Below are 21198 nucleotides of genomic sequence, written 5' to 3'. Positions count from 1 at the left end.
TGCCTGGCATGCCTGAAATGTATGCCGGCTACATCATAGGAGAGGCAAACCAAGGTGCACGAGAACATGCTGGCCAGTCAGGATAGTTCAGGGAGGCCTCAGAGAGGGTATCCCAGGCCCAGGGAACCATACTTGCAATGACACTAAGGGACAGTGGCTCATGGACCACAAGGAAATCAGGTGTGTTCGAACTACAATGATCAGAGCAGAGGAGGTGACAGTACAGAGAGGTGAGCCCTGTCTTGATGCAGCTTACACACCTTGCACATTGGCCAGAGTTTATCTTGAAGATAAGGGTAGACTATTGACACATTGTAATTAAGGAAGCTAGAAGATTAGTACCGAGTTTTAAAAATCTCCTTGGGAGCAACACAGACCGTGGTGACCTCTCAAAATGAGAAAGGGTACAGAAGGACAGCAAAGATGGCAAAGAACTGAAAGGGACAAGGAGAGGGTTAATGGGAAGAAAGAATAAGACATCTTCAAGCAGAATCTCTTGGACTTTTTTTTTTTTTTAAGAAAAATAAGAGATTTGTTTTCCTTTTTTTCTTTTTTCTTTTTTTTGAGAGAGAGAGAGCATGCTTGCAAGCAGGGGAGGGGCAGAAGGAGAAGGAGGGAGAGAATATTAAGCAGATTCCATGCTCATCGCAGAGCCTGATGCAGGGCTTGATCTCATGACTCTGAGATATGACCTGAGCCAAAACCAAGAGTTAGAGGCTTAACCGAGCCACCCAAGCGCCCCCCCAATATTTTTCTTAATTTGGACCTCCCTACTCTCACCCCTTCCAACTGAGCTCACTTCCTACCATTAGTCCAAAATGAGGACTCTCTCCACCGGGCATTAAAGCACAATCTACCACCTGCCCCCGCCCTGCCCCCCCAGTTCAGAGGAAATAGTGTTGGGCCTGAGGCTCAACAGTCTTTATCCTAACCTGGTCCCAGCTTCAGATGCACAAACATGTGCCTTCTCTAGTCACTGGAGACTTTTAAACAGCACCAGCTGGTGCTCTAGCTGATTGGGACCTTAAATGCCACTACCCATCAGAGAGGAGGCTCTGGCTAGATTCCAAATCTGTTCTTTAAATTATTTTTCAAAAATATTTTTTTAAAAAGAAATGTATAGGGGGCGCCTGGGTGGAGTCAGTTAAGCGTCTGCTCTCAGTTCAGGTCATGATCCTGGGGTCCTGGGATCAAGCCCTGTGGCAGGCTCCCTGCTCAGCGGGGAGGCTGCTTCTCCCTCTCCCTCCAACCCCTTCCTTGTGCTCTCAAGCCTGCTCTCTCTAATAAATAAATAAAATCTTAAAAAAAAAAATAAGGCCATCCTAGGAATATTCTCAAGTAAAGTCTCTAGTGAGATTTTGGCTGATATATGAAATTACAGATAACACATAAGACCTCCCCCACCAGGTGTAAGACTAAACCCCAGCTTGGGGCCTGGCCTACAATGTTCAGAGAGATATGTTGCCTTAAGGAGTTGGACTAGTGATGTTGCAGCCCTCCTGGTCTCTGTAAATGAGGTCTTGCCAGTCACCAGCAGACAGGACACAGAGCATCCAGCTTCAGTCCTTGGGCCCTTCCTTTTACCGGGATTCGCAAGCAGGATCCCTGTTAGGGAGGAGCACGTACTTCTGTTCGAGGCTGAATGATACCAAACCTGCCAGGTATAGACATGTTAACTTGACTTGTCCAAGCAATACTCATGGCTCTGGCCATCCTCAATTAGTCCCCTATCAATGACCAGGGACAGGTGAGAGCAGAAGTACAGGAATTCCAAGACATTCTGAGAATGGGCCTAAGAGCTGAGGTCGGCACTGATAATAGCAAATGGTGCTCCAAACATCTGGGCCAAATCCTACATGAAGAAATGGTCAGGAATCGAGATGCCCATAAGAGAAATAAAGGGGTTCAGGTCCTTAATGAGCTTCTCCGAACATCGCAACACCAGGGCCACTGGTCTTGGTAGAAAGTCTTTCAGGAGCCCCTCAGGTACTCTCACATAGCATAACCTGAAGATGTCGGCCACTCAGCCCAGGCAGATGGCAAATGGCTTGGCCTTGCTGTGGCTCTCTAGGTGGTATGCAGGACAGGCCATACAGTATTTTGGTGGGGATGGCCATGATGGTGCTGGGGCACAGCTTGGCCATGGCAGCCCAAAGTACCTTGGTCTAGAATGCATGATCCTGGCTGTTGGTCCACATGGCCTGGCTCCTGGGGAGCTGCAAAGCCAAGCCCTGTCTCCCACTACCTGAGCAGGGATCTGCACATACAGAGGAGGACAGTTAACTGTGCTCAACCCCAATATGGTCCTCAGCCACCTGCAAATCTCCTGGACTTAATTCATGATTGGACTTTGGGGGTGAGGCACAGGGAGGAGTCAAGGATGATGCCCAGGTTTCTGACATGGGTGAATGAGTCAACCATGGTGATATCAATAGAACTAGAGTAATAGGAAGGGAGGCTGTTTGGAGGAGGGGATATTGAGTTGAGCTGTAGATATGATGAATTTGATGTACCACTTAGGAAGCTTTTAGCAGCAAGTAACAACAAAACAAAGCAAAAACCCATACACGCAATAAGGAAATGTATTATTTATAATATAGTTGGAAGCCCCTGTCCTAGGTGAGATTTAGTCAGCTGGTCATTAAGGACCCAGGTACCATCTTCTCTTGTTGAATTTGACCTATTTCTCATGGTTACAGATGGTAGTCATGACTCTAATATTACAAGGCACAGCAATATCTAGGAGAAAAGAAACCATCATTCATGTGTCTATTTAAGAGAGAGAAAAACTTTTCCTAGACATTTGCAGAAATCTCCCCTGCAAAAAAAAAAAAAAAAAAAAAAAAAAGGAAAGAAAGAAAGAAAAAAGAAATCTCCCTTGCCTGAGTCACATGCTACTCCTTAAGCAATCACTGGCTTCAGCCAATCATCCACCACCCCTACAAGTGACTGTGGCACATGCAAATGGAGATATGTTGGAAACGGTTGGAAATGAGGAGCAGAGGACAGATTTTGGCTGAAGATAGCATAGAGGTGCTATGATGAAAGCTGTGGATGTGCTCCTGTGGGCACAGAGCAGAAAGAACAAGGAGCCAAACACAGAACTCCGGAGAATACCTCTATTTAAGGGGCTACCCGAGGAAGAAAAATTGCAACGTTAATGGTTGAGAAGTTGACTCTGGATTCAAACAGACCTAGATGGGAAGTCCAGTCCTGCTGCTTATTAGCCATTGACCTAAAAGGTGAAGATCACTCTGAACCTTCATCACTCTGAGCCTTACTTTTTCTTGTCTATAAAAGGGAACCAGTAAGTACCCCCTCCCAGAGCTGCTGTGAAGAATTGATAAGAAAATGCCCACAAAACCCCACATGACCACAGCCCACAGCAGCTGCTCCTAGCCATTGGTGTAGAAGAGAAGCCTGGAGAGTGTCTGAGGAGTGAAGGGGGAAGCCGGAGGATAACCAGGATGGGATGGGGTCATGGAAGGCACAGAGCAAGAGGGTTTCAAGGAGGAAAGAGTGGGCAATTATGTCATCTGCTGAAGAGAGGTCGGGTCAAAAGTGGACTACAAAATGCCCTTTGGATTTAGCAATTAGAAGGTCACTGGTACCCTTGACAAGAGCACTTGGAGTGGAGTGCTGGGGTTGGGAGCCAGGAAGCGGGGGGTCAGCAGTCAAAACCAGAATTCAAGTTGCCTGGCTGCCAACCAACATCAGCGTTCTCTTCACGATGCCAGGAGCTGCTTCGTTTTGAAAATTCCCATTTTAAGTCATGCCTCAAAAATACTCATTTGGAGAGCAGTAAACAGTAGGATTCTACAATCTGTGAACGAAACGGCCCCTCTTCATCATTTTTAATTTTTTTGTGGGTAAAGCGAAGGTGGTTGTTTCCTTTCATTAGAAATATGTTGCATGCTTTTGGAGGATTTGTGTTTACGTTACCATTTTATTGCTATATGGTTCTTTTTTTATATAACATATTTTGCAACCATAAAAACAAACAAACAAAACAAACAAAACCCAAACAACATATGTGCTTTGCATTAAATTCAGAAAGTTCAAACCCCTCACTCTGTGCACATTTTCGAGGCAAAGTGTGGGACTAGGAAAACCCTAGGAGAAACATGCCGTTTGACAAATCCCCCTTTAAGAAATGATTAGCAGTTGCTTTTGAGACCGGTTTGGTCATACGGATCATGTTTGTCAGGGCTGTCATTAAAAGCCTAATATTTTTCCCATTGCAGAATGTCTCCAAGTGATTCAGACGTGGGCAGAGGCTAAGCACGGTCAATTTCGTGACCTCCCTCGTGCTACCCACCCCCTGTCCTGGCTATCTCAACTCCCCAGTGGATGATCTCTTATCCCTAGCAACAACTGCAGCTGCTACTGTTTCTTGACTCTGGCGAGGAAAGTGGGCTTAGGGCCAAGTCTACTGTCCAGGGCTCCCCATGGAAGATGCTAGAAGAGCACTATACGCTCTCTCACCATCAGTGACCCAAGTTCATCACCTCGGCCGCACATCTGGATTGCAACACATGGAGTTCAAAGGTCCAGCATGTGTGTCTGCACCTGGTCTAGCTGTTTAAACGGAGCTGACCTCAAACCAAACACCAGGTTCTATGCTGTTATTTATGCGGAGACTTGGATGCCAAATATAAATATTCACTTCGGCATCTTCTCCCCACAGGACTTTGTGACTAAAGAATGCATATTAACCATCTACGTGCCCAAAAAGCTACCCTACTCTTCTCTGAGTACAGAACTCCTCTCAAAAGAAGGCTGATCTCCTTTCTGACCATTGTGAATGTTTATTTGTTTAATAGTATCCCGGCTCCTTTCCACTGGGATATGGGGTTTGCTATAGCCTCTTGCATTTCAAGCCATCGGGTGGTGGGCATATTGCAGATGTGGTGCTTCCCATCCCCGGAAGAGGCTTGTGAGCAAGGACCATATGTTATTAAGACCTCTCAGAACTCATTGCCATTGCTGGGAGCACAGTCAGGGAAGAGAGAGGCAAAACGGGGCCGTGAAGCAGATGTGTGGGTCCTCAATGCCCAGCAGCTCTGAGCTCTTCCTCCTCTTTGAAGTCGGCTAAGGAAGATGGATGAGTGTGTGTGTGGTGGGTGTGGCTGAGAGCAGCCAGGGGCAGAACAGGTGTAGTCGTTTAAGGAAAAGGTAGATCATGACATTCCTGGGCACAGGAATGGCCCTAGTTTTTCTGTTTCTAGAGAGAGACCCGAAGATACAGAGAGCACGATTTTTTTTTTTAATTTTTAGAGACAGAGAGAATATGAATGTGTAAGCAAACCGTCGGGGAGGATCACAGGGAAAGGAGGAGAATCTTAAGCAGACTCCGTGCTGAGCACAGAGCCCAATGCAGGGCTTGGTCTCGCCACCCTGAGATCACGAACGGAGCCAAAATCAAGAGTCGAATGCTTAACCCACTGAGCCACCCCAGCACTCCCAGGGAACATGATTTCATTTCCACAAGTATATATTACCAAATTGATTCTAATATCCAATGTAGTAAGTGCTGGGGGGACAGGGGCATGCACAAAATACTATGGAGTTAAGAGAAAAAAAGACTCTAACCTTGACTGGGATACTAATAAAAGATTCACAGAGAGAGAAGCATTTGAATGGGATGATTGAATCATTCCTTCCTTCAACAAATGTTTATTGAGCCCTGTATGTGCCAGCACCACACTGGGCACTATGCAGAGAACAGACAAGGTTGCTCCCATCAGGGAGCTCACTCTTTCATGAAGCTATACTATATGCCTAGTGGGTGCCAGGCCCTGGGAGATGCCCTTTTGGAGATAACATTCTGTTGGAACAGATGAGACAATCAGACAAGTCACTTCAAGACTATATCAAGGGGGGATCCCTGGGTGGCGCAGCGGTTTGGCGCCTGCCTTTGGCCCAGGGCGCGATCCTGGAGACCCGGGATCGAATCCCACGTCGGGCTCCCGGTGCATGGAGCCTGCTTCTCCCTCTGCCTGTGTCTCTGCCTCTCTCTCTCTGTGACTATCATAAATAAATAAAAATTTAAAAAAAAAAAAAAAGACTATATCAAGGGTATTATGATCAGAGAAGGACAGGAGGCTAAGGGATAATAAGAGGGGACTTGGTTTAGTTCAATGGCTTACAACCGGGGGAGGGGGTGATTCTGTCCTCTGGGGAAAATTTCACAGTGTCTGGACACATTTTTTTGGCTGTGGAAATTGGGGGAGGCGGGTACTGCTCACATCCAGCAGGTAGAGGCCAGCAATCCTGCCAAACATCCTACAACAGACTCTACAACAGAGAATTATCCAACCCGAAATGTCAATAACGCTGAGGCTGAGAAACTCTGGTTTAGTCCTTGGCTCGAGGAATGCTTTGGGGAAGAAGTACAGCTTGATTGAGAACTGGAGGATGCTAGTTCAGAATGCTGGGGAATAGGAGTCCAGCATCTAATCAGAATTTGAAATAATGAGGAGAAAGAGTCCCACCCAGGAGCTCTAGCTGAGAATGCAGGAAAGGTAGAGGGGAGTTGGTAGGAAATAGAACACAAAGTCCAGTCTGTTCCCAGAGTAACTAGAAGGTTTTTTGTGCCGTTTTGAAGTGTGGACTTTATCTGGAAGGTGTGATGGCTAATACAATCTCCCCACACCGCCTCCTTGGAAAATTTTAGATCTGGTGACATGATTCTGTTTGTTTTTAGAAAACCCACTCTAACAGCAATGCAGATGATTAGAAAGGGGGTGAGGGGGTGGGTTAGAGGCATGTGAGAGACTTTTGCAATACAGAAATGATGACTGGAGGCCATGGCAGTGAACATGGGGAAGCTGCAACAGACTCCTGAGAATAGAGACATTTTTATTCTTGATGATTAATTGAGTGTTGGGAAAGAAGGAATCACTTAGGATGATTGAAGTTTCTAGCTGAGGGCTAGTGTGAGTGGTGAGGTGTGTGACAGAAGAGAAGTAATTTGTAGGGGACATAGTTCAGTTTACAAATACGGTGTCGATGGTCCTGTGGGGACACCCAAGTGGACACATCCTGTTCACTGGGAGAAAAGCAGATCTGGAGACACAGATGTGGGAATCACGAGGGCCTAAGGATGGTAACCAAAGTCTTAAATGTGGAGAAGGCACTCAGGGAAAGTACCTGGTAAGAGATGAGAAGACAAAGGGCAGAATGTCGGGGTTCACACAGAGTTGAGGGGCAGAAAAAGAAGAAACCACAGAGGATGGACTGGAGGTATAGAAAGAGCAGTGACACCCACAGAGGGAAGGCCTCACTTTAAGAATAAGAAAGTGGTCAAGCTGTCGCTTTTCACCTCTACCTATAAATCTTCTCACTATTTTGCAGCAGAGGTTAAGCAGGATGTGAAATTAGATGAAGCCATCGGACATGTCAATCAAGAGGTCACTGGTGACCTTTTCAAGAGCAGTTTCACTACAATGGTGAGGGTGGAATTTGTTTAAAAACACTCAATTACCCAAATGTAGAAGAAGAAAATGGGAACCGAATGTCTTTATATCTGAGGAAGAATTTGAATAGCAGATATTCTGCAGGGTTGGCAAACAGAAAAGGAGAAACTCAATTAAGCAGAAAGCCAGATTAACAATAGGCCAAACCATGAGAACAGTTATTGTATACCAGAAAAGAAGTGTGGAGGCAAGCAGCCTCGGAGTCAATCTGGCAGTTTAGCAACGTCTTCAAGAATCTCGACTCTATTTTTTTGCTCTATCACTCTCATTCTAGTAACCACATGGTCACAAAATGGCAGCTGCAGCTCCAAGCATCACATCCTCACATGACATTACCTAAAGCAGGAAGAAGGTGCCAGGGACCAAAATGAGGATCACATCACACTCCTCTCTCCTTTCATTGGGAGACTTTCCCTTCTATCTTATCACATGCCTTCTCTTAAACCAATTAAGATGAAGGTAAACTGGACTGCCATAAGTGGCTTGCACTAATCATTATTCTTTCCTTAGGGTTAGGCCTATGGTTGCTTGAATATAATTGGTATTCTGTTCACAAGGAAGAAGGGGGACTGGTAGTTGGGGTGACAACTGGTAGTATCTTTTCATAGGGTGAGGGGCACACACCAGCTGCCTTACAGAATGGGATAAGCCCTTGGGGAGCTTTGAAAAGAATGATTAGCTTTTATAATTAATATTCACAGCTGAGACATGATAATAATATCCACCACTTATTGACTACCTAAAGGCTGATTATTCCCCAGATCTTATATACTCAGCAATATCAAGATGTAGGTAATAATTGCGATGACAGTGCTGGCAGTGAAGTACACTTAATGAGGGCTTACTCTGTGCCAGGCACTTTATGTACATTCTCTCGATTTTCGAAACATGAGTGAGATGGACAGATGCTACTAATGTGCCCATTTTACAGAGGAGAAAACTATGTGTGGAGGTCCAATGACTTGCCTTGAAGTCCCTCAGCTGGTAGCCGCCAACCCAGGACTGTCTCATCCCAAAGTCAGTGGCCACACTGATGACACTCTACCACTGCCTCTGATACAAAGAAGCCACTGGGGGGGTTCGTTACACCCCTGAGATGGAAGCAGTTATATGTGAGAATGGAAATGTGCTGCCCTGAACTTTCCTCTTTACCAGTGTCCTGAGATTTCAGCATTTCATTTTCTCCACACAGCTTCGCAACTAAAGCACATCCAGCAGACAGCCCATTCCTTCCAGCTTCACACCCTCGTTAACCAGCTCACTGGTCTTCCACTGCACCTCCAGGACCTCCCGGAGGCCGAGGCGTGCTCACGGGCCAGGTGCTTGTCCTGGGAATCAGAACGTCTCCCTGGTGGGAGCAAAGTTGCAGATGACGTTGCGGGGGACTAGGATTACATTCTGAGGGCATTCATATGGAGTAAAGGAGGACCACCAATAAAAGAGGACAGAAAGTCTCGGCTGTTCAACAGGTTTTCAACTGGAAATTTAGGTTCACATCTTGAAGTGAGAGCTTACAGTGCTAATTGCTCTCTGCTCTGTGCTCAGCATTCCACGGGCAACATCTCACTGAACCTCACAGTGAAGTTATGGAGAAGAGACTTATCATCTCTGTTTTATAGATGAAGAAATGGAAGCTTGGAGCATTTAAGCAATTTACTTAGGGTTATATAGCTAGTGAGTGGCAGAGATGACATTGAACCCACCAAGATCTGTCCCTCCAGACTGATCATCTCTAACCACAACGTCTTACTGCCCGGGACTCCCTAGGTACTGCCTGAATACACAGCTCCCGGTACTGAGTGAACCCAGGGTAAAGGCAGGAGGAAGGGGTTCTTGGAACTCACCATCTTCTATTTCTTTAAAATCCTATTTCTGTTCCAAATGCATTCCAAAGTGCATATATTTCAGGATGAGCACACATACATATTAAATCATGGCAGCATGTTGTTGGAAAGGCATTTTAACAGTACCACAAATAAAAGTAAAGAGGCCATAAATACTATATCACCCCTTAGCTAGGCCTATAGTGCCCTGGGGGTTGGGTGAAGGGGCTTTGAGATTTTTCAGAAAGAGAGAACCCTAAGGCAAGCCAGCCTTTCTCTGCGTTAATATAGGCTCTAGATTGGGCCTTCACCAAGTTGTTTTGCTAACCACGTTCCTGTTTCATTCCCCACCATTCCCAAGACTGCTAAAATTGTCCCCTGGGGTTTGGGTTAAGGGCTGTGTCTACAGAGCCGGAGGACCAGCTGAGAAGTAGCAGCGAGAATACCCCACCCACCCACCAATAGGTGGGAACCCAGTTCTGGCACCAACGTCAACCCCTCCCTCCCTTGAAAATGGCTAACAAAATTTAGATTCCTCTTGCTAGACACTAGGTATGATCCAGAAATGGCATTATCACAAGTCATAATCAAAACTTAAATCAGAGGGAATCTGAAACAACGTTATACCTGTCTGACCCTCCCCTAGCACACAGTGCACCCAAAGGGTGGCCTAAGATGTGAATTAGAACATGGCACCTCTTCCTCCGAGCAACACAACCTGGTGCCAGGATATAATACATAATGCGTGAAGGCGGCCTGGATTTCAGCCCTCACTGTGCAAAGCACAAGGAAAAATGGCAGCACTGATTCAGGTCTTGTCTCAGATTCCCAGAATGTTTTCTAGGGTTTAAAAGCAGAAAGCTGGGCAACACATTCTCACCTAGCTTAAAGGGAAAGAAAGAATCTGAGAACTCTTTTCTTGTTGCATTACTTAAATCCAGCAGCTCAGCTTAGGAAGACTCAATTAAGAGGAGTTGTTGGAAAACCTCAGAACCATGAAAGGCCCAAGGCCGTGTTCAAAAAGCTTTCAAAAACTGTTAGCACAGAACAATTTTATTTAGTTCACAAAATTGGCATTGACCCAGCCAACACCTCTCAGCCTCATTCCCAACTCCTCCTAACAGAGGTAGAAGGGAAATGAAAGGCTTTGGAGGGTGGGCTCGAGGTCTCAGTTTAGAATTGGCCACAGTACTTTTGAGCTGTGTGACCCTGGGCAAGTTACTTAACTTCTCTGAACTCCAATTTTCTCACAGGTTATCATAGTGGATAAGTGAGATAGTGACACCTAAAGCACTTTATATTATGCTTGCCCCTTGGAAAATGGAGAATACATACTAGTTACTATTAACCCAAGCAGTGCTAGAAGAAAGAACTCCAAAAAAAAAAAAAAAAAAAAAAAAAAAAAAAAAAAAAGAACTCCAGAGTAGTCATCCCATGTGACACCTCTTTACTTCTTGCCCCAGCATCCAGCTGAGGTGGTCAGCATGTTAAGAGCCATGTGTGTATGACTGGAAGTGATCATGACCAACTTTATCTTTTTTTTTTTTTTTTTTTGCTTATCGAGAATCTATAGATGCGGTATTGGCTTAAGTATGGTGGTGAAGATAAAGACGAAAAAAATCCTCCACCCTTAAAGAGTTTGCAGATTGGTAACAAAAGACATGGCAAAGGGGCATCTGCTATTATCAGTTCAGAAAAAATTCTGGAAGCATCTCTCATTTATTTCCTCCCTGCTTCATCCATTACCTGGAGGGGCCAGACCTTCTGTCATGTCTTATGACACCTGACTCATCCTGGGGACAGCTGACTGGACCAGAGCTAGACCACTGACCAGACCAAGCCAATCAAAAATTCTTTCCAGGCAATTTAAAATTGAGTGTCTTAGAATTCAGACTCAGGATGAAATTAATCATGGTGGTGAGTACAATATCAAAGGTAATATTAACTCGAGACTGCTAGATTTCTCAGCACACCAGTGGGTAAGCAGAGAATTTCAGAGCAAAGCAATGATGGGAGGCCAGGTAGCTCTAGAAAGACACGAAAGAGATGGAGGGAGTAGCCTTTTGGTTCCTAATAGCTATTCAGTTCTTATGAGGCTCAACTACACTTTTTTCAATGGGGTTTCATGAGTCTTCTCTTCCAGTAAACCCCTTTTTACTCAAGCAATTGATGCTCCCTGGTTCCACGGAAGAGCTATATGTGTGAGACCCACTGACTGGAGATAAGAAGCTGCCAAAGGCCATTCAGATACGATTCCTTTAATCAAAATAACTGCCTCTTGAACGCCTGATTAAATTAACCGTTTGGTTTTAATCCAAACAACTGTTTGGCAATTGAACTCATTTGAACAGATCCAGGAAAACAGGAGTATCATCTCCTTTTACTCAGAGCACCAGGATGTTATGTGATGGGAGACCATTCTCAAGAATTCCCTAGAAAATACATACTTCTGGGGAAATAAAATTCCAAAAGTTGTAGATAAAAAAGAAATGCAATTAACACAATTCTTTGTAGCCCTGTCTTGTGATTTCTCAGGGGAGCCAACCACTTGTTTTGAGGTCTTTGGCTTCTAGGTGTGTACTTATTTTCACAATGGGCTTAAGGGACACTTTATGCCCACACCACCCACTGTATACAAGGCAGGGACAGCTGATCAACAATCCAAACACAATGCCCATCCAAAAGATCTTTTTAAAAAGCATAAACACAATTACTTTTATCCAAGCATCCTTTCTGAATATCCTGGGCTTGCCGGTACATTAGCAACATTATTTTGCCATCACTGAAGCCTCTAAAATTTAATTCAGGGAAGTCAATGAAAGGGATATTGCGTTTGAGGAATATGTATATTGCCTGGACATCAATTGGCATCTTGGGACTGCTCTGGGGCACTGAGGTCAAAGTTTAGTGATGCATGGAGTTGTCGTCCTAATGGTAAGTATTGATCAGTAGCCTCAGAAACAAGCAGCATGCACGCAGTCTTGCCCTAGCCAGACACCAGGCTCCCGAAAAATGAGTGTCTTTCCCAGAGATCCCTGAAAAACAATGCATGGTACACTCAAGCCTGCAATACAGAGAGGTACTAAGATAGTGAATGACTGCTTCAGCAGGATAAGTGGAAAATGATAAATAATACCGTGCACCATCTGCATAGCTATGATACCTGGTGGGAAGGGACTGAAAACCAATAAATATCTCATACACATAAATACGTTCATTTTCTATTGCTGCCATAACAAATTACCCCAAACTTTGTAACTGAAAGTAATAGAGATTTATTATCCTGCATCTCTATAGATTTGAAATCCCAGGTGGCTGGATCGGTTGCTCTGCTCTGGGTTTCAAAGGCCAAAATCAAGGTGTCAGCAGGGCTGCATTCCTTTTTGGAGACTTTGGGATGAATCACTTCCAAGCCCATTCAAATTCTGGCTGAATTCAGTTCCTTACAGATGTAGGGTTGACGTCCCTAGTTTCTTGCTGGCTTCAGTTGATTGCTGGTCTTTGCTCCTAGAGACTGCCCACATTCAAACTCATGCTTTTCACATTCCCCACCAAGCCTTTGTCACTGGTGGGGTCCCTCTCACACTTGGAATCTCACCAACTTCTACTTCTGCCAAATCTCTTCTACCTCCAGCCAGAGAAAGTTCCCTGCTTTTAAGGGTTCATACGATTAGATTGGGACCACTTGGATCATCCAGGGTAATCTATTTTAAAGTTTTTAATCTTTTTTTTTTCTTTTTTTTCTGAAAGAGAGAGAGAGACCATGAGCAGAGGGATATGTAGAGACAGTGGAAGAGGGAGAGGGACAAGCAGATTCCCTGCTGAGCAGGGATCCTGACTCGGGCCTTGATCCCAGGACCCTGAGATCATGACCTGAGCTGAAGTCAGATGTTTAGCCCCCTGAGACACCCAGGAACCCCTAAAATTTGTAATCTTAATTACATCTACAAAGTCCCTATTACTATGGGACATACTGTATTCACACATTGCAGGAATTAGGATGTGGACATTTTGGGGGACCTATTATTTGGCTTACCAAAATATATATACAGTTTTATATCCTGAAAAATGGGATTGCAGCCAGTGCCCTGGTGGGGTCTGCACACACTACAATCTCACTGAGCAAAATGCATTTGATAGCGTATGAATTATCTATTGCGGCATAGCAAATTACCCCAAAAGTTAGCAGTTTAAAACAATGAATCATCGTGATGCCACAGCTTCGGTGTGTCAGAATTCAGATGCAGCTCAGTTGAGTGCCCCTACCCTAAAAGTTGATTGTGAGGTCAAGCCTTTTGTGAGAGCTACAATTTATCTGAAGTTTCAACTGGGGGGGTTAAAGATCCACTTCCAAGTTTATTCACATGTTGACAGGCCTCAGAGGACCCACATCCAAGTTCACTGAGATATTACTGGCAAGCCTCTGCTCTTCACCTGATGGGTCACTCCATAGTCTGCCCAAGTGTCCTCCCAGCATGACAGCTGGGGATCTGAAAGATGGCATGGGCTGGAGGGCCACAGAGGGGGTGGCGTATCAAGAGAGAGTAAGAGTCTACAATGGAAGCCACAAATTTTTTTTTTTTTTTTTTTTTTTTTTTTTTTGAGAGAGAGCATGTGGTGAGGTGTGGGCATGGGAGGGGCAAAAGGAGAGGGAGACAGAGAATCTTAAGCAGGCTCCACACCCAAGACAGAACCTGATGCAGGGCTCAATCCCACAACCCCAAGATCATGAGCTGAGTCAAAATCAAGAGTCGAGACACTTAACTGATTGAGTCACCCAGGCACCCCTATGATTTTTTTTTTTTTTAACCATCTTAACCATTTTTAAGTGCACAGTTCCGTAGGGTTAAATATATTCACATTGTACTCAGATTTCCAGAACTTTTCCATCTTGCAAAACCAGCACTCTATACTCATTGAACAACTCCTCATTCCCCTCCACCCCTGGCAACCCCCATTCAACTTTCGCTCTCTGTGAATCTGATTACTCTATGTGCCTCGCATTAAGTGGAATCATACAGTATTTTTCTTTTGGTGACTGGGTTATTTCACGAAGTATGATGTCTTCCAGTCCATCCATGTTATAATATGTAATAGGATTGCCTTCTTTTTTAAGGCCAAATAATATCCCATCATATGCATTACAGCACATTTTCTTTATCCATTCATCTGTCAATGGGCATTTGAGTTGCTTCCACCCCTTAGCTATTGTGAATAGTGCTGCAGTAAACATGGGTGTGCAAATATCTCTTTAAGATCCTGCTTCCAATTCCTTTGGGTATATACTCAAAAGTAGGATTGCTGGATCAGATGGTATTTCTATTTTTAATATGTGAGGACCCTCCATACTGTTTTCCATAGCAGCACATCTGAGTACAGATGTGTTCTAATTTCTCCATATCATCACCAACACATTATTTTCCATTGTTTTGTTTTGTTTCATAGTGGCCATCCTAATGGGTGTGAGGTGATTATCTCACTATGGTTTTGATTTGCATTTCTCTACTGATGAGTGACATTAAGGGTCTTTTCATATGCTATTGGCCATTTGTATATATTCTTTGGATGGAAGCCATGATCTTTTCAAAACCTAATATTGAAAGTAATATCCATCACTTTTTTTGTATTGTAATCATTATAAGTGAGTCAACAAACCCAGTCCACACTCAAGGGGAGCAGAATACTAGGAGGCAGGGATCATGAGGACCATCTTAGAGGCTGCCAACCACAGATGGAGTGCCAAGAGTCCATGCAGAGGATGGCTCAGGCCTTCAGTGTACCAAGGAACTTTTCTTAAACTTCCCTTATGAGAAGGATCACATAGGGCATTTATTAAAATCAGATTCTTAGGTTCTTCCCTAGAGGTGCTAACTCATCAGTCTTGGGTAGGGTTTAGGAATCTGCTTTTTTTAAACAACTGCCTAGGTTATTTTCTTTCTTTCTTTCTTTCTTTCTTTCTTTCTTTCTTTCTTTCTTTCTTTCTTTCTTTCTTTCTCTTTCTTCTTTCTTTTTCTTTTTTTTTTTTTTTTTGTATTTTTAAAAAAATATTTTGTTTTTTAAGTAATCTCTACACCCAACCTGGGGCTCAAACTCACAACCCTGAGATAAATAGTTGTGTGTTCTATGGATTGAGCCAGCCAGATGCCCCTGTTTCTCTTCTTAAAGATATAATTCATATGCCAAAAAACTCACCCTTTTAAAGTATATAACTTAATGATTTTTAATATATTCACAAAGTTACACAACTATCACCACTTTCTGAGAACATTTCATCACTCTTAGAGAAACCTCTATCCATTAGCACTCATTCCACATTCCTCTCTCCCTCCAAACTCCTGGCAACCACTGATCAAGGTTCTGTCTCTATGGATTCTCCTATTCTGGACATTTTGTATTAATGGAATCGTACACTATGTGGCCTTTTGTATCTGAATTCTTCCACTTAGTAAAATGTTTTCAAGACTTATCCATGTTGCAGCATGTTATCAGTACTTCACTTCTTTTTATGGCTGAGTATTATTGCATTGTATGGCTAGATCACATTTTACCCATTCATTTGTTGATGGATTCAGGATGTCTTTATCATCAAAGAGCCTGAGAAAGGCTACATTTTGTTTTGTTTTGTTTTGTTTTAAGTAAGCTCTAGGCCTAGTGTGGGGCTGGAACTTATGACTCCAAGATCAGACAGAATCACATGCTCTACCCACTGAGCCACCCAGGTGGCCCCAGAACCTGTATTTTAAACAAGTATCCCAGAAATAATTCTCTTGCACAGTAAAACTCAGAGCAGTAGCGAGGTGAGGTAGGTAGTAGGAAAAGTGAGGAAAACTATTCTAAGAACATTAGTCCCCAAAAGTACCTTTTCAACCCTTTTTAAAGGTAATGTGATAAGATGACCATTCGACATTTAGCAATATAAGTGACCAAAAAACGAGCAGAGGCCATATGAACACAGAATCTTGAGACACGTGCAGGAGGCAAAGATGACAGTTCTTTTGTGAGTGTTCCGTTTTCTGTTTTATCCTTCGGTAGACCCAGCCCTCTGGCCAGGCCCTGCCCCTAGACCAGCTTCTCCGGACAAAGGAATTTAACCAACTAGGTCTAACGTCATAGATTCCTAGAGTGGAGAAGGATGTAGGAGCTTATCTTGTCCAATGGATCACAAACACAGTTAATTTCCCAATCAATTTTAGGATTCTTTTAAAAATCCTGCTTTCTAGGGGCACCTGTGTGGCTCAGTCAGTTAAGTGACTGACTTGTGATTTTAGCTCAGGTCATGATCTCACGGTCCTGAGATCGAGCCCTGCTTCCGGATCCCTGCATCGAGCTCAGCGTGGAATCTGCGTAAAGATTCTGTCCCTCTGCTCCTCCCCCCTCTCTAAAATAAATACATCTTAAAAAAAAATCCTGCTTCCCAACCCTGCCTCCCACTCTTCCCCACACAGACATATACAAACACTCCAGGAGTTTCAACTGGTAGCTCTGGGGCCTTGAAATCTGTGGTTTTGCAAAGCCCTCCAGGTGAATCTGACGGTCAGCCAGATTCAATAACTGCTGGTCCAACACCCTCATTTTTCACAGCAGGAAACTGACCCAACATCAGACAACTCCAAGAAAGAACATTGCCTAGAACTTCAGTCTGCTAGATCCTCATCAATATTCTTTCAAACCCGTGTTGTCAAGATGTCTAATCACCAGAGTAAAAACCATATGGAATTTGAGAATTCAGTGTTGACACCGAAGTACAAGCCTGTACACAAATATGCTGTCAGAATTTAGGTCAGTTCTTGGAGCCATGAATGTTAGCTGGCCCACATTAAATGGTAAGAGACTGAAGGGCAAACAAACTTGTCGTTATCAAGTTAATACTGTTTGGAATTGGCAGCCAGTAGTATTTCAGTTTGGTGGGTAAGGTATCTCCTGGTGATTTGATCATCATTAAGATTCAGAAATTAGAAAATTTGGACTTTAGCCATATCATAAATATGGATAAAATGCTCACTCACATTCATTTACTATAAACCTGGAACTAACAACTTTCCACTTCAGTGGTTCTCCAAGCTCACTGTGTATTAGAATCACCTGGGAGTGTTTAAAAATAAACCATTGCCCAGCCCAGACCCTCAAGACCTCAAGAAATAGAATCAAGGGCCAAGCCCAGGCTTACCTATTTCTAAAATAAAACTCCTAAATAAAGCTCCCCAAGTTATTTGGATGCATAACCAGAGTTCACAACCACTATTCTGGTGACTTACATGTCTATAAAGTGAGAATAATTTAAAACCTTTAAGTTTCGGGATGTCTGGGTGGCTCAGCGGTTGAGCATCTGCCTTCTGCTTAGGGCATGATCCCCCGGACCTGGGATGGAGACCCACATGGGGCTCCCTGCAGGAGGCCTGGTTCTCCCTCTGCCTGTGTCTCTGCCTCTCTCTCTCTCTGGATTTCTCATGAATAAAAAAATAAAATCTTTAAAAAAAACAACATCTTTAAGTTTCACATTATATTCTTGAGAAACATTTTCACTCTGAATGGGCTCATGAAGGATCTCATTCTGTGATCCTACAGCCTGGAAATTATAATCAGTAACATTTGTGCACTGCTTAATAATTTGGTAAGTGCTTTCACATACATATCACCACCCAGTTATGATTATTTATTAAGTGTCTATCATACCTTTCCTGCTAGAAGTTCAAGGTGGTGGATTCTCCTGCCCATTCTAAAAAGAACTCCATTAATGAGGCTTTTCTTTTATAACTTTAAACAAAGGAAAAAAAAATACCAGAAAACCGGGAAGAAAGTTCTTCCACCAGAAAATTGTGCTGTATATAATGACACCAGGACTCTTGAACATTGTATGTTGAGATTGTGCTAAATTCAGTCTCAGAGGTTCACAGACTCTTGGGGTTGAAATAATGATGAGAAAGGAGATGGGGCCAAGGGGGTGGGGTGGGGGGGAAATGTGAGTTCTAAACCAGTGCTTTTCCAATTCTAAACAGCATATGAATCAACTGGGGATCTTGTGAAAATGGAGATTCCATTTCAATAGGTCTCAGGTTGGATTTGAGATTCTGCATTTTTAACAAACTCCCAGGTGACACTGATGCTGCTGGTCTACAGCTCACATTTTGAATGGAAAGATTCTAGAATTAGGCACAAGCAGATAGAAAGAGGTCAAGAGAATTGTCTCCCACCCCCACTCTCCCAGGTCCTGAGACTTGGGAGAAGTAATTTTGCCTTCAAAATCTTAGATTTCTCATTCATAAAATGGAGCCAGGCGATTGGTATAGATCAGAGATAATAAATACTGAAACTTTATGACCACTCCCCCAGACATCATGGAAAGACAGAAGATCCTGGAGGCAGAATGGGCACGATTTCTAGTCCTACAGCCCAGAAAATGCAGGCAGTATCTTCAAGAAGCACCTAGTTGATGTAAGTTGTCACATATTGCAAACGATGACCCCCATAACTCTTTCATATGAGTCCTATTGTCAAAACAACTAGGTTCAGAGAGTTGGTCCAGGTATGGATAAGTTTTGATGGGGAGAGAAGTTGCCATAGTGAGAGAGCTTGAAGCACCAAAAGCCCCTCTGACAAGAAAGACGCCACAAGGGAGGAAAGGAGCCCAACAGGAGACAGGTAGAGGAGCCACAGGGGACATGCTTAATCGATTCCCTAGTGTCCCGGTCCTTGGATTATCATGTGGAACCTTGGTCTTTCTAGGATTTCTACTTCAGCCCAAAAAACCTGGACTCTTGGCTGGGAAGGGACCTCTCTGGCCCATCCAAAGCAGAAGAAAAAAGACCCCCTTTAGGGTCAGCCTGTGCACATACTTCGTTAGGATGCAGGTATCCTTTCCAGCCTTGACTGGTCCTGCCTGGTGCTGGGAATGTGTTCCTGGGACTCCTGGGCGGGCCCCTCTGCCTCATTGCCTGGAGTTGTGCTCTAGAATCTCCTAATCTCACAGGGAGATGGTTCTATATCAGTGAACAGAGACACTGTTCAGTGGGCAGCCATCCATGGGCAGAATTTATCAATTTATCACTCCTCATGCAAATACCTTGGGGGCTGCATAGCTGGCACTACTTTTAGACTTTCAAGGTTAAAGATTTTCCCCAAGGGAAATTTTATATATATATATATATATATATATATATATATATATATATATATATATATATATTCTTAAGACACGATGTGCCAAAGCGCTACACTAGCAACTTTCACTTTTACCTCATTTAAGCAGCGCAACACTGCACATTTAATATTCCCAATTCACAGATGAAGAAAATGAAGTTCAGAGAGGTCAACAAAACTCTCGCAGCTCACACAGCTGGAAGGTAGATGACCTGGCATTTGATTCCTGGTTCATTAGACTCTAAGCCTGTTGCTCACAACCCTGCCCCCTACTGCCTCCTAGACAATGTACTTGAAGGGAGAAGTCTTTAGATGCCGAGACCAAATGAGGGTGATGAAGTTGAGTCAATTTCCTTCAATCTTTCAAGTTTGAGACAAACAAGTGCACGATACATCGGAATGCTTCTTGCGGTTCATGGAAGAAAAGACATGGACCTGGCTCTTCTGTTTCCTCATGTAGGCGTCCTCCTGAGTTACAGGTGCCTGGGACTTGGTAACTCTTTCAGAGGAATCTGATTGTCGAAACAATTAAGGGTCTAGTTCCTTCTACATACAACGTATGGATGCCCTTAGCAGCTATCTTGTGCATAACCCCTGATTCTGCAGTAGTCCCCCCAAACATGTTTCGAGTAGTATAACCTGCCAGACAGTGAGACAGGTGCTGGAAGTTAGACACAGGTGAGCAAGGCAGATGAGACCTCCTCTCTGGGGCTCACCTTCTGCCTGGGGGAGGAACTGGGGAGATAGTCACGTATAAGACATTTCATGTGTATGAAAAATGATGAGGGGAATCTCGCAGTGCCCTAGGACCACGCAAGGACTCCATCCCTCGAATTAAAATTAATCAATCTTCCCCTGCCTATAGGAACTTGAATCAAACTAGAGGGCAGGCCACTTGTGTCACCTGGAGTCACAGCTGCTCTGCCTCTCGCTTGAAGAGACACTTCTCTATTAAGTTGTAATAAATTCCCTGCCAACTTGGCTAATTGCTGACATGCCAAGCCCTCTCTTGGTCTGGGCAGAGAAGTACTAGGCATGTATACATGTGTGCACACAAGCACACACACACACATATACACAGCCCACTGCACTCATGACTTTCACATTTCACATCCTTTCTCCCCTCAGGTGAAGCTTGAGGATGGGATTTCCTTCACAGTTTGCCCTGGAGATGCCATTAATGCAATGTACTTTAAACCATTTCCTTTGTTCTTACAGGAATACACTAAGATTTTAACAGTGTAGGTTTGGGTGGGTAGAATTATAGAGGAATGTCTTTTCTTTTTTTAAAAAAAATTTATTTTGTAATTTTTTTCACAATGAGCATGGATTACCTGTGTAATAGTTGTTTTTTGTTTTTTTTGTTTCCAAATAAAGATGAGATCTCCTACACTACCATTGCTTTCTAATCCACATTTGCCCTGGAAAATAAGGAGGCATGTGGTGTCTTTGAGGCTTGTCGGCATGGTGTTGTATGAGGACAAGGACATTGGACCAGGAACTACAACACAAGTTCAGTTCCAAGCCATCCAGAATTTTCTAACTTTGGAAAACTGGGCAAGTCATTGAACTTCTCTGAGCCTTCATTTCCTCATTTGCAGCATGGAGCAGTAATAGCTCCCAGAAGATGAAATTGATGCAGTAATGTCAAGTGGGATCATCATTACAATTATTCATGTAACTTAAAATTGGTCAATTTCACACTCACGTAGAAAATAGAAAAAAAACCAATGATTCTGGGAGTTGTAACATGGTCAGTT

The 21198-nt window shown here is 43.7% G+C and overlaps 1 pseudogene; it reads right to left on the bottom strand.

Annotated features, from left to right (window-relative positions):
• Nucleotides 1–1608: 1608 nt before the first annotated feature.
• LOC111091412 lies at nucleotides 1609–2421 on the bottom strand (annotated as a pseudogene).
• Nucleotides 2422–21198: the final 18777 nt, after the last annotated feature.

Source organism: Canis lupus, chromosome 20 (genome assembly GCF_011100685.1).
Source record: "Canis lupus familiaris isolate Mischka breed German Shepherd chromosome 20, alternate assembly UU_Cfam_GSD_1.0, whole genome shotgun sequence".
NCBI classification, from domain to species: Eukaryota; Metazoa; Chordata; class Mammalia; order Carnivora; family Canidae; genus Canis; species Canis lupus.
The sequence above is the reverse complement of the archived record's forward strand: the minus strand, read 5'-3'. Positions and strand labels throughout refer to the sequence as shown.